The sequence below is a fragment of the Taudactylus pleione genome, unplaced genomic scaffold (genome assembly GCF_031769625.1).
Source record: "Taudactylus pleione unplaced genomic scaffold, aTauple2 ptg000005l, whole genome shotgun sequence".
In the NCBI taxonomy this organism is placed as follows: domain Eukaryota; kingdom Metazoa; phylum Chordata; class Amphibia; order Anura; family Myobatrachidae; genus Taudactylus; species Taudactylus pleione.
This window is the reverse complement of record NW_028284408.1, coordinates 796,594-810,170: the sequence shown is the minus strand read 5'-3', so window position 1 is coordinate 810,170 and position 13,577 is coordinate 796,594.

Genomic DNA, 13,577 nt, shown 5'->3' with positions numbered 1-13,577 from the left:
GTGAGATATGTTCAGGCTGCTTGTTTCTTAGACCTGTAAAAAATGGGTTAAATTCTATGAAAAAAAAAATGACGTGGGGTCCCCCCCAAAAGGCTAACCAGCCCCGGACTTGTCAGCTGGTCCTGGTTCCAAAAATTACAGGGAAACAGATGAGTAGGGTTCGACCGTAATTTAGGAACCAGCAACAGACTGCAGGGCCAGTTCAGGTTTTAAAAATAGGAAGAACATCTTACATAGGGGTCCTCCTATATTATAAAACCAGCACTGGACCAAACCGACCAGGGTGCAATGCCACAGCCAGGATGCCCTATTACCGGGTCTCCAGGGCTAAAGCATTCTCAGCCCTAGCCAGTCAGGCCAAGCCGGGTATCTCATGGAAGGTGGGGATACCCTAAAATGGGATGCCCACTCTCCCAAATCCCCAGGCTTGGTCTGAAGCCCATGGCTCTTCCCCGCACCCCAGGGCTGTGGGTATGAGGATAATAAAGTGTAAAAGCAAAGTAAACTACTGTATTTTAACAGTGGAACTACAGGTGCCAGCATTCCTAAAAAAAGGATCCAATACTCACCTCCACCCTCGCGCTGGTCTCCATAGCATCCAAGGGGGTCTTTGCCAAAAAACAAAAACTTACATTAGCGGTGTATGTTCAGGTCCTCCAAATGGGATTCTACTTGGATAAGTGGACTTGAACATCTGGCAGAAGGTAAGTATGTGTAATTGATGTATGTGTGTAATAAACTTGTACTATCTAAGGTGTGTGTGTTTCTTTACTTAACTATTTATTTTACAGTGGAGGTACGGGTGCCGGCCACATGCTGGCACTTGTAGTTCCACAAGTGCCAAAGGGCAGGCATGCTGGCACCTGTAGTTCCACTGTAAAATACAATAGTTTACTTTGATTTTACACTTATTACTCCCTTACCCACAGCCCAGGGGTTCGGGGAAGAGCCCTGGGCTTCAGACCAATCCTCGTGTTTCGGGAGAGGAGAGAACCCTTTGTTCGGGGGTCCCTACCTCCCCTGAGATCCCTGGCTTGGCCTGAGCAGCTTGGGGTGAGAATGTTTTGGCTGTGGCATTGCACCCCAGTCGGCTTGGTCTGGTGCTGGTTTTAAATATAGGGGAACCTCTATGTAATCTCCCCCCAATATTTAAAACCAGGAATAGCCCTGCAACCTGGTGCTGGTACCTAAATTACGGTGGAACCCTACTTGTTTTGTTCCCTGTAATTTTAGGTACCAGGACACACTGACAAATCTTGGGCTGGTTATGCTTTTATGGGGGGGACCCCACTTTATTTAAAAAAAAATGTAACCAGTTTTTAACAAATTAAATGCAGAAACTTACACAAATCACAATGATTTGTGTATTTTTTAAGCTCACTAGCAGATCAGGAGGTGGCGAGTTTGAAAAGTGATTTGGCCTGAGAGTTTGCTGTCATCTCACCCGAGCATGTCATCCCAATTCTTGGTAAATTTGAGAGATGTATATTTTAGGTGAAAAGTACTTCCAATTTACCCAATGGTGAGTTGATTCAAGTTAGCTATCTCCCCCAAGTTTTACGAATGAGAAGAGAGAAATCTCTCTCTATCTCACACAACTTTACCTTCAGTAAATTTGCAAGATGAAAATCAACCCTTAAATCACCTGAGATTGGCATCTCGACCAATCTCTTTTCTTTGTAAATTTATCCCTAGACTTTTTCTCCATTTACCTATATTGGTCTCAGGTGGTTGCCAAAACCAAAACACACAGATGATTCAGAACCAAAAAAAAACATAGGGTCCTGTGCATATCTTTAATTGCAACTTGCACATAAGTAATCCAGCAGACAATAAAGAATATATTCATTTTCACAGAATCACCTAGTAAAATAGTGGCTTTGTACAAATGAAGGAGAAGAAGAAGAAATACTGAATGAAAGCATAAATATAGCTTTTAATTGAGCTAATTGTACCAATCAGTCAAAAAGATGTCAATTTTTGGTATTCTAATACATCTCAGCAAGCTGTTCCACCACTTTTCACAAATATTACTTATTTTTTATTTGTGAGCATAAAACCATGTTGAAGTTAGATATTGCTGCATGTCAATGTTATTTCTATGCTATGTTGTCACACACAAAAGTAATATAGGGCCAAATGGAACAGGGTGCAAGCTGAAGGTCCCTAGATTATGGAATCTCAGCAGATACATTTAGAGCAGCAATGTTTAGTAAGGCTTACTAAACACTGCTGCTTTAAATGTATATGCTAACTTGTCAAAATATCAGTACTTTCAGAATCCCAGACCCTATTACAATTGGACCATATACAGTAGTTGCAATTAATGATCTAAACACAAAAGTGCTAAAAACAACATTTCATTCCTGAAAAGATCTATAATCACATTTAAGAACTTAAACACTCAAAAGAACTACAGTATACAAATAAGAGCTATTTCCACCACCAACAATGGAACAAAGAATACTTTACTATGACAATAAATATAATTATTTGCAAATGTAACATTACAATCAGGATTTATATAAATTATAAAAATGATGAACACATCTGTATGGTTGCACTATGGAAACAACGTATACACTACAAACAATAGGATTGAGACTACTGAACCTTACATCTTCATAGCACAAAGCATTGAAATCACTAGGAATTTTGATGACTATATTTTCTTTATTTAAAGATAGAACAATAGTTGTAGAGAAAATAGTGGGACACACAGACACACATGCTGTAATTTCATAGTCACTTCACACATATATGTACTCATGCAACACTGCATACAAGGTAACTTCCCTATATTACAGCAGTCCAAACCAGAAATGGGGATCATTGCCAAATGGTGCAAGCATTTAGCAGGATACCATATTTGTCAATGAGATATTCAAACTTAGCCAGGGTTAAAATGTTAAAATGATCCATAACTGACAATGCCACAGTAGACTACTTTCACAATGAAATGGCTCTGATTCCCTGAACAATATATCAGTATTCCGCACTCATGGAGTGAATAAACATGTTAAAAAGCAGCTCAGTAACAACAAATACTGTATAAAAACCAAATAACCGAGCACTAGATAAGAAGAAGCATTCCCTATTGGGAAAGAAGTAAAGTTGAAAAACAAAATAACTTCAATTGACCACTGCACAAAAACAAAGTACCTTCCAGTGAACTCTTCCCAATATAGAGAACATTTTGGTGATCAATGCAAAACATTTTGTGGTGAGGTAAATGGCTGAGGAGGCACTGGCTAGTATCAGAGCCAGATTTACAGATACATACAGTATATGAAGTTATGAACACTAGCATACATGTGGGCATTAGACAAATGTGCAGCAGTATATAGAGCTGGAAATTTGGTGTGTTTTGTTTAAGGATGTGTAAAATGTAGACAGAGGAGGCAGTGCCTCACATGCCATACACTTTTTACTCCAAAATTTTGACTATAAAAATGATTAGAATAATACAAATAAAATATTTATAACATTTTCATTAATTTCCTCTTATCATTTTTATAGTCAAAACTTTAAAGTATACCTAAGTATGACAGGAAATGTTCTGCTAACCTGCCTCACCAGACTGCACATCACTGCTGAAAAATACAAACTACCTTCCTTTGAATCCTACACCATATAGAGAGTCTTCTGGTGAATCCTAAACTATAGAGAGTCTCTCAGTTACCCCTGCAACCTATTGAAAGCCTACCAGTAAACTCTATATACCATAAAGAGAGATGTTCCAGAATCTGCTGCACAACAAACACACTTATATTGACCTCTAAACAATACAGAAATCATTTATGTGACCCAATGAAATAAAGAAGGCTTCCATGTGACCCTTGTACAATATGGAGCATATTCCAGTGATTCCTGAACAACATAGAGGGACTATCTGGGAATAACTCATAACCCTTTACAGCATTCCTGTGAACTCATGCATATTACAGAGACATTGAGTGACACTTATATAAGAGCCTTCATGTGACTATTAAACTATGTAAAGAACCTTCCAGTGAAATAGAAAACCTTTCACTTATCCTAGCACTATACAGAGTCTTCTAATGAGCCCAGGAATGCCCGATACAGAGAGCTTTCCTAGGAAATCACTGGATGCAGGGGTTACTGAAATAAATTTACTTAAATGCTATTCCCTTTCATCAGTTCTATGCACATGCCACCCACTTACCACCAGAATTTCTTACATACCACCCTCTGTCCAACAGCTTCTCACATGCCACTGTACAATAAACAAAAACTAATTCAGGCGCTAAAATTATAATCAAAAATTGAATGGATATGATGAACTCCTATTACAAAACAAGCAGCTCCTTAAAGTGGCTCTGCAATCACCACTTGAAATGACTAAATAGTTATAATAATGTCTCACCTGATTTGGATGTAATTACCCTCAAATTAAATCTGAAAGTCTGCAGTTGAAGCACATCTTGTTTGTTTCATTTCAGAGCCATTGTGGTGGTGAATAGAGGCCAAAATATGAAAATTCTATCAATGTCCCAATATTTATGCACCTGACTGTATATAAAATTACAATATTATTAAATTGTGTTATTTTATATATAAGTGCTCTTTTGTATAATATTAATTATTATAACTATTTAGTAATTCTCACATGCCACCCCTGCCCACCAGAGCTTCCCCTGCACCATACTCTGATAACCAGATCTTTTCACATGCTATCCCCTGCACAACAGAGGTTCTCACATATCACCCTTTGCCGACCAGTTCTTCTCACATTCCAGTCATAGCCCACCAATTGTGCTTCAAATCCATCCTTGACCATCAGCTATTCTCACATGCTGCTTCTTATCCACCAGCTATTCTCACACACAAATCTCTGATCACTAGACAAATACTACCGCTACCCACCATCAGTTCTCTCATGCCATCCCAGCCCACCAGAGGTTCTCACAAGTTACTCATAGCAAACCAGATGTTCTCACATGCCCTCTCCTGCTCACTAGCATTTCTACCACAAGCCCCTATTAGTCCTGACTTGTACAGAAAAGTAAGATAACTGGTGGTACTTATACCAGGATTCTGCTTACACACCTGGTGTGCAATACTTCTTTATAGTCTTTTCACTTTATATAGCTGTGGTCAAAATGTATTTTTTGTGTTTAGGGGCTGTAAGATAAAAAAAACATAACTAAATCGAAAATATTGCTAAACTCATTTCTGTCTATCCCATTATATCCCACATGTAACAGTGCACTGGTACCCAGCACTTATATACCTGGTGTGGTGGTGCTGGTCAGCATAAGGGCAGAAGGCAGGTAGTCCCTAGCACCTACTGCTGAAGTCCCCAGCTTCCTCCCTCATGCAACTCCTCCTTGTGGCCATGACTCCCATAGTGCTGCATGCACCATTCAGAGTTAAACTTAAAGGAACAGGCATTCCAATAGGGATGTCACTGTGGGAGGCATGTTTGAATTATAGTTTCTCTATATAAAGGAGAAGCCTGGCCACATCTATGCCAGAGTATAGTCTACCAAACTTTATTCCAGCATTCATTATCACTTGTAAACCCTACTGCTCATTCTTGACCTTGGCTTAAATTCTCACCTGATTCTGTCTCCTCCCTGATACTGTACTCAGTATTCCGGATTCACCTTGGCTATTCTCAGTGACCTGTTTCCATCTGATCCCTGGTACCATAGCGGCTGTTTGATTCTGACCTGGCTTGTTGTCTACTTTGTACACCTTCTACCTCCTCATGGAAGAGTATTTATTTCCTCTTTCACTTCCATAAACCCAGGTGGTATCTGAATACAACAAGGAGAACCTTGAATGTGGGCTTATTAAAGAATCTAAGTCACCCACAGGAGCTGGCCTATTCTTCGTCAAAAAGAAGGATGGAGGACTAAGGCCATGTATTGATTTATGGGTTCTTAATGCCATCACTGTTAAACACTTATCTTCTAACCCTGATCTCAGAACTTTTTGATTGGTTAAACGAGGCAATGATTTTAGGATCCAGTCTGGGAACGAGTGGAAAACAGCCTTCAACACTCATGATGGCTACTACGAGTACCTGATCATGCCTTTTGGACTAAGGAACACCCCTTATGTTTTCTAAAAATACATGAACAATGTTTTCCAAAACTTGTAATACAAGAATGTAGTAGTGTACCTGCATGACATCTTGATATTTTCTGAGGATGTGAAAAGTAATTGCAAACATGTATGTGAAGTGCTGACTTGCCTCCGAGTGAACCAGCTCTACTGCAAATTGGAAAAATGTTTATTTGAACAAAAGGAACAGATGTTCATGGGATTTATCATTTAGGTCTCAAGTCTAAAGATGGAACCAGGAAAATACTGTCCAGCATTGTCAATTGGCCTAATCCAATTGGATTACAGACTACACAATTCTTTCTGGGGTTTTGTAACTTCTACCAATAGTTCCATTCATATATTGCCACAGGAACTATTAATATATTTCAGCTCCTATCACTGCTCTTACCAAGAAGGGTCAATATACCAGATTATGGCCTCCTTGAGGCAGAAGAAGCATTCTCAAGTCTAAAGCCATGTTTCATCTCAGCACCAATTCTAAAACAACATAACTGTGATAAGCCTTTCTTCATGGAGATTGAAGCCTATACAGTTGGGGTTAGAGAGGTACTCTCGCAAAAACATGAAAGTGGTACACTTGTGGCTTCTTTTCCCATCGGTTCCAGAGAAGAGTTATTCTATCAGGGATAAACAACTGTTAGCCATCAACCTGGCCATGCAAGAGTGGTGATATCTGTGGAGGGGGCAACATTTCGTGTGACGGTTTAAACCAACCACTCGACCTTGAAATAACTCAAAACATTTCACTGTCTGAACTATCATCAGTCCAGATGGTTGTTACTTTTTAACTGCTTCAACCTGGTTATAACCTTTCAGCCAGGTAGCAAAACTATAAAAGCTGATGCTCTGTCCCAGGCATTCAGTTCCACTGAAAAAGACTAAGTATGGGAGGATAAACCCATTCTGAACCATGTGTGTATGTAGCACCCAAACTCCAGGAACAGCAACTTCAATGGGCACTTTTGTATTCCTTTACCGGTCATGCAGGTGTTAAAAGAACCTTGGAGCTAATGAACAGGGTTTAATGGTGGCCGATGGTTTGTCAAGATGTCAAGGACTTTGTTGCAGTCTGTCCTTCCTGCGCTCAACACAGAGTTCTGCTGCACTCTCCCTCAGGTTTCCTTCTTCCACTACCATTGCCACAATTACCCAATCGTCCTTAGACTCACAACTCCATGGACTCTGTGACATATCTGCCATTCTGCCAAGGTTCAGTACTATCTGTGTAGTGGTGGACAGCTTCTCCAAGGCCTATCATTTTTTTCCATTAAAAGGTTTACCTTCAGCTCCAAAATTGGCTAAAGCATTCATAAAAGAAATCTGCAGGTTGCATGGATTCCTCAAGTACATTGTCTCTGACCAAAGGGTACTTTTTACTTCTAAGTTCTGCAGAACACTATGTAGGTGCTTTGGTATCAACCTAAGTTCTCTTCAGCTTACCTTCCTCAGAGTAATAGATAGGGGGAGTGAGTAACTGAAGATCTGGAGAAATTTATACAGATTTATGTTTTGCCAATCAAGATGACTGGCCCTCCCTGTGACCATGGGCTAAATTTGTCCACAATAATCCCATGACTCTATTAGTCACTCTCTGTTCTTCATTCAGTATGGTCTACATCCTTTATTAGTTATTATCATTCCCAGCTGTCTGTGGGGCCATGAACAGTTTCCTCAACATCTGGAAGAGGGTAAAGAAGAATCTGTGTAAAGCCTCCTTATGATATAAGATGTTTGCTGATAAGAAGAGGAAGAAGGTTTCTTTGCTGAATACTGGTGATAAAATCTGGTAAAGCCACCAAACATCTGCGGTTGAAGGTTGAAGTTTGCTACTAGATTCACTGCTCCCTTCAAAATTCTTCAAGTGATCAATCCAGTGGCTTATAGTCTAAAGTTTCCTTGCACACTTAGAAAACCTAATGATCCATGTCTCCCTCCACATACCTCTGGATATTAACCAGTTTTCAACACCCTGCAATCCTTCTTTGACTATTCCAGTAAACCACCAAGGTGAAACAAATCTGGAAATCCAGGATTTCTCAAGACAAAGTTCAGTCTTTGGTGGTTTGGAAGGGGTATGGTCATGAGGTACACTGTTGGGCCAAGGCCTTGGATATTTATGCATCTCTACTTCTCTGAAAATCTTATCAGAAGTTCCGCAGCAAGCCATTTGTTTGTTGTCCACCCATAGAGGGGGAGTAATGTCATAGTGTGCTGGATACCAGCAGTTCTTTACCAGGTCCGGTGGCACAGGTTGGCATATGGGCAGTAGATGGGGATCTCCTGGCACCCACTGCTGAAGCCACTACCTTTCTCTCTGCTGCCAGCTGCACCTTCTCTTCATGGGCACAGCTCTATAGGGCTCAGAGTTAACCTCAAAAGGACAAGTGTGCCAATAGTGATGTCATTGTGGGTGACAAATGTGAATTAGCTCTATATAAGGAGAAGCCTGGCCACTTCCACATATAACTTCAAGCAAATAGCACAAAAGAACAGAGAGCACTTCTGATATTTCCACCTCTGGCATCACACATGGATTGAGTAAATGTTTTAAGGTTTGATGTATCAGAGTTTCCCAATCAGCCCCAATACACCCCCAAGCCTATTGTAGGATCTAAATAATGCAATTACTCTTATGTTCACAGGAAGAAAAAAATCAGTAAGTGGAGATAAATCAGTAAATTGTGCCTCTCTAGTGAAGCCACACCCATAATCGCCCCCATTTGTCAAACAGAGTTTTGGTCCCCCCAAAAAAAATATGTGAAACTGTATTTGCTAATGAGGATATGGAGAAAAACTGCAAATTTTTCAGACTATTCCAAGTTTTTATTATGTTGCTTTGAAATTCAACAGCCACACTCATGTATTTCTCCATAGACATGCCAGTTGTCAGCTCAGTAAGGGATATGAATATGTGTCCTGCTAGATCTTTGCTCCATACACCATGTAGCGCACCCTGGTAGTTGTGCTGCACTGTGGTGTATTGAGTCAAATCATAATGTACTGAAGCACTGGTAAAGCTGGAGAGTGTAATACAAGTGTTATGTTCATCAGATGTCGCTTTTCATAAACTGCACTGTGCATGCATAAAAAAAAGACAATGCAATGTCTGTAGTACCACCCACTGATTGGCTGACTGAACCTGTCATTAGTTACACTATAGTGGTCATGGATCAAGAGCTGTAATTGAGTGTGTAATAAAGGATTAAACCATTTGGTGTGCGAGTCCTGAGTACACTTTTGAAAACAATTAATACATGTGTTCTGGCATCATTATATTAGTATCTTAGGCTAGATAAAGGTATCAGCAAGAAACAAGTAATTTTAGAAATTGTTAGTGCCAGTCCATGCGACAATTGTTCTGCTGTGATGTGCAGCACTCACAGAGTGACAATATGCCTTAGAAATGTATAGTTGAGTTTCAAGGGCACTGTATAAAACCATCACTTAACTACAAGTCTCAGTCCAGAAAGTTATATTTAAATTACAAACTGACTATGCATTTTATACAGCATGCTTGTGGCAATGTAGGCACTGCTGTGCCACTAGGAGTTTGTACAACATGTCACTAATACACATTAGAAAGTGCCTTCACTGCGGCACTGTAGAAAGCGATGTGCAGCTCTCACACAGTGATGGCATGTCTTAGAAGTTAGTAGTGGGGTCTGTGCAGTGGTGCATAAATCCATCATTGAACTACAAGTCTCAGCCAAGAAAGAGACAGCCCTCCTGAGCTGTGTACTTTACATCATTTAAAGAAGCAAATAAGTAGTAAAGAGCAGAATCATATTGGGACCAGTGATGCCAGCTCAGAAATGAACTTATGAGTGTAAAACAAGCCAAAACCAATCCAATAAGGCCCCAAAAGAAAGCAAACCTAAATGTTGTGGGGTGGTGATTTTAATAAAATACATGTAAAGATTTATATGCAAAATGGATTTTCTCTGTACTATGAATAAACCCCATTGTGCAAAGTAAAATGCAGGACACTTGGTTTACAGTCCTTGCAAAGCAGCCTTCCATCCAACCACACCTCCACTCCCCTGGAAAACTTTTACACCTCATATAAGTGAATCTCTAATAATATGTGTTGCATGTGTCCCCTTACAATATATTTACCATATAACACAGTATATAGTAAGCTGGGCTGAGACTTGTAGTTGAGTGATTATTTCATACACAGCAGTGCCGACATTGTTAAAAAAATTGATGTAGGGTTCCCCCCAAAGCATAACAAGCCCCAAACTTCTAATCCAGTCTTGCTTCAAAAAATAAATGGGGAAGAAATGTGTAGGGGCTCCCTGTCATTTATGAACCAGCACTGGGCTCTGTGAACCAGTCCTGGTTTTAAAACTAGGAGAAAAATGCCATGGGTTACCAGTTATTTTATTTAAAAGCACTGGACTCTAAGTAGCTGGGGTATAATACCCCAGCCAGGGGACCTTTTCACCGATACACCCTGGACAAAGCATTAACACCCCAAACTGTTCAGCCCAATCCGGGGATCTCATTGGAGGTAAGGAAACCCAAAAAAGTGGTCCCTCCTCTCCCAGGCATGTGAGGTTTACACTGAAGCTTGTGGCTTTTCACTGCACCCCTGGCCAGTGGGTGCAGGGGTAATAGTGGTAATAGTGGGATTTATATATGTCTACTATTGTTTTATACAGTGGGAATACAGGTCCCTTGTGGAGCTTCAATTGCCAGCAGGCAACAGGCACCCATTCACACACTGTAAAAAAATAGTAAAATGATCACAGTACACACACACTCTAGAAAGGAAAGTTTTATTACATAGAAAACATACTCACACCTTCTGCCAGGTGATAGGTGAGTATAATTTTTTTTTGTTGGAAAACCGTGGGAATTCTACTGGATAAGTAGACCTATCTCCTGGTATAGCTCGGTTCTTTTGTCCAGTAGAGTATCGGGACTTGACAAAATAAAAAAAACAATTAGCACGGACCCTCAAACACTGTAGAGATGTATTAGTTTACACATACATCTCTACCCTGGAAATGTCAGATATCAGGTGCCTTTCATCATTTCACAGGCCACCAGCCAATGAGTGATAGTTTTATACACCGCTGCTCAGACCCCACTACTAAATTCTAAGGCATGCCACCACTGTCTACAGTTCTTAGGTCAGCAGCAATTACTGATGTGTGCTGATTAGAGAAATGTTGTTCATACTCCTAGCAGCACAGCAGTTCTTCTAACAGCTGGGGAATGGTGTCCTACCAATGGTCACCATTCCTCTCCTTTTCATGGCACAAGTACTGTAATTGGAAGGGCAGACCTTGAGCTCACTACTTAAATGGCTAACTAAACATTCTTTATTATATTAATGAGAGGCTCTCTCTTGCTTTGAAGGAAGGGACCTAGAGGGCACACCATGTTTGTAATGTTGCACACCACCCACTCGAAAGATTTCAAACAGTACAGTAGGCCACACCTCAACAATCACCACCATTTCCTCTTAAAGAATTCTTTTAGAAAATAAAAAAGTGGTTTTTTTTTTACTTTGGGGTGTTTCCTGTGAGGATTTGCATCTAGACCTAAATAAACTTAATAAAAAAAACCTCTAATATTATGTACTGTATGTGTCCCCTTACAATCTTATTCACCATATAAAACACTATAGAGAAAGCTGCGCACACACTGGTCATTGACGCATACTATAGTCTCACCCACAGCACAACTCACAACACAGGCGCTTTCCGCAAGTGTGCTGCAGAAAATACACAATCACTTTGTAATATAAGTACACCTATATCTTCGCTAAGACTTGTAGTTCTGTGATTATTTTATTGAGTGCCCATAAAACCCCACTATTCATTTTTCAGACATGACATTATTGTGTGAGCACCGCACACCAATTTGTACAGTGCTGCAGTTATCAGAATTTACTGCAGTGTACCGATTAGTGACATGTTGTACAATCTCCTAGTGGCACAGCAGTGCCAACATTGCCACAAGTGTTCAGCATAAAAAGCACAGTCAGTTTGTAATGAAGAGAAAAGTCTTTATGGGCTAAGATTTATGGTTCAGTGATTATCTTATACAGCACTGCTAAAACCCCACTACTAATTTCTAAGGTATGCCATTACAGTGTGAGTGCCGCACGACATTGCCAAAAATAGCCTGCCTTTCAGAATTACTACAGTACTGTTAACTGTATTAAAGACACTGTTTATTCTCTGCAGTACTGTACATTAGGTGATTAGCCCTCCTGTCAGAGCATGCTGTTCTATTGTATTGTCTAGTGTCCTATATCCATCCACTGATATATTATTCACCACTGTACTTTTAATCAGTGGAGCACTGGCCACCCATCGGTGAAACTGTGTATTGCATGCATGCTGTGGATATTGTCCAGTCTCATTGTGCCTTACAATACCATGCTATTTTCATGCCATGACTTAGAAGCCTGTATGGCATGATATGAGCAAAGATGTAGCAGGACACATCTGTATATCTGTATATCAAACCTTTGAGAGAGATAAGCAGAGAGGTTGCTCATAGGAACCAATTTAACTACTAATCCCCCATTTTTTTCCATACCAGCACTAGGGTTGACCACCCAGGGCTAGTGGAACCAAAAAGAGAAGACCTGCAGAGCAAGGGCAAACCACCATGATTATAATAACCATAAATCAATTGGCAAAATTTCTAGTTCATCCAAGGGAGTGGGGCTCACAAAACATTTGTGTGGGCCACTCTCCTGGCTCCAACCATCCCTAGTGCCAATAGCTTTATGGCTTTTCTTCATACCCCTAGTGCCAGTGGGTACAGAAGTTATGTATAATTTATTAAATGATTTCATTTTTTACATGTGAATAAAAAACATTTGGAGGGCAGTTTGTGTCATGCTGCACATAGTAAGGACAAGATTCTGAATGTAAGGCTGTACACATATTCTATTACATACATTAAATACAATCTTGGAAAATCAGACATTATAGTACTTTCCCTCCTATGTGTTAGATCACACCAGCAAGAGTGTCTATAAATGTCAGTGAAGACGTATCAAATAAAAAAATATCTCAAGCATATCAGAAGTAAGCGTGATGTCAAGGCACACCTAGGGAACCAGCAATCAAACACATATGCCACAGTTGGCTGCAAAAATGCAATGCGGCCAATGATGCTTTATTTATAATAAAAAAAGATTTATAAAATGGATGCTCACAAGAACTATGATAAAATTAAGCTTATCTGAATCACTGTTTCAGATCCAACCATTACTGATATAGTAGATATTGTCTGGCCCAAATCCCAGTATCAAGGCACAACTGTCTAAAAACTCGAGAAAACCACTAATAAATTCATTTGGAAGACCACCCTTCTTGTAATTTTCTTAACAGATTGCTAGTTTTTGTTTGGGTCACACATTAAAGTAGACTATCACTATTTGGATTTACCATGTAAAAGACATTTTATTATGTTATTGATGATCAAGTTAATGGCAAAATGTTTTATATACA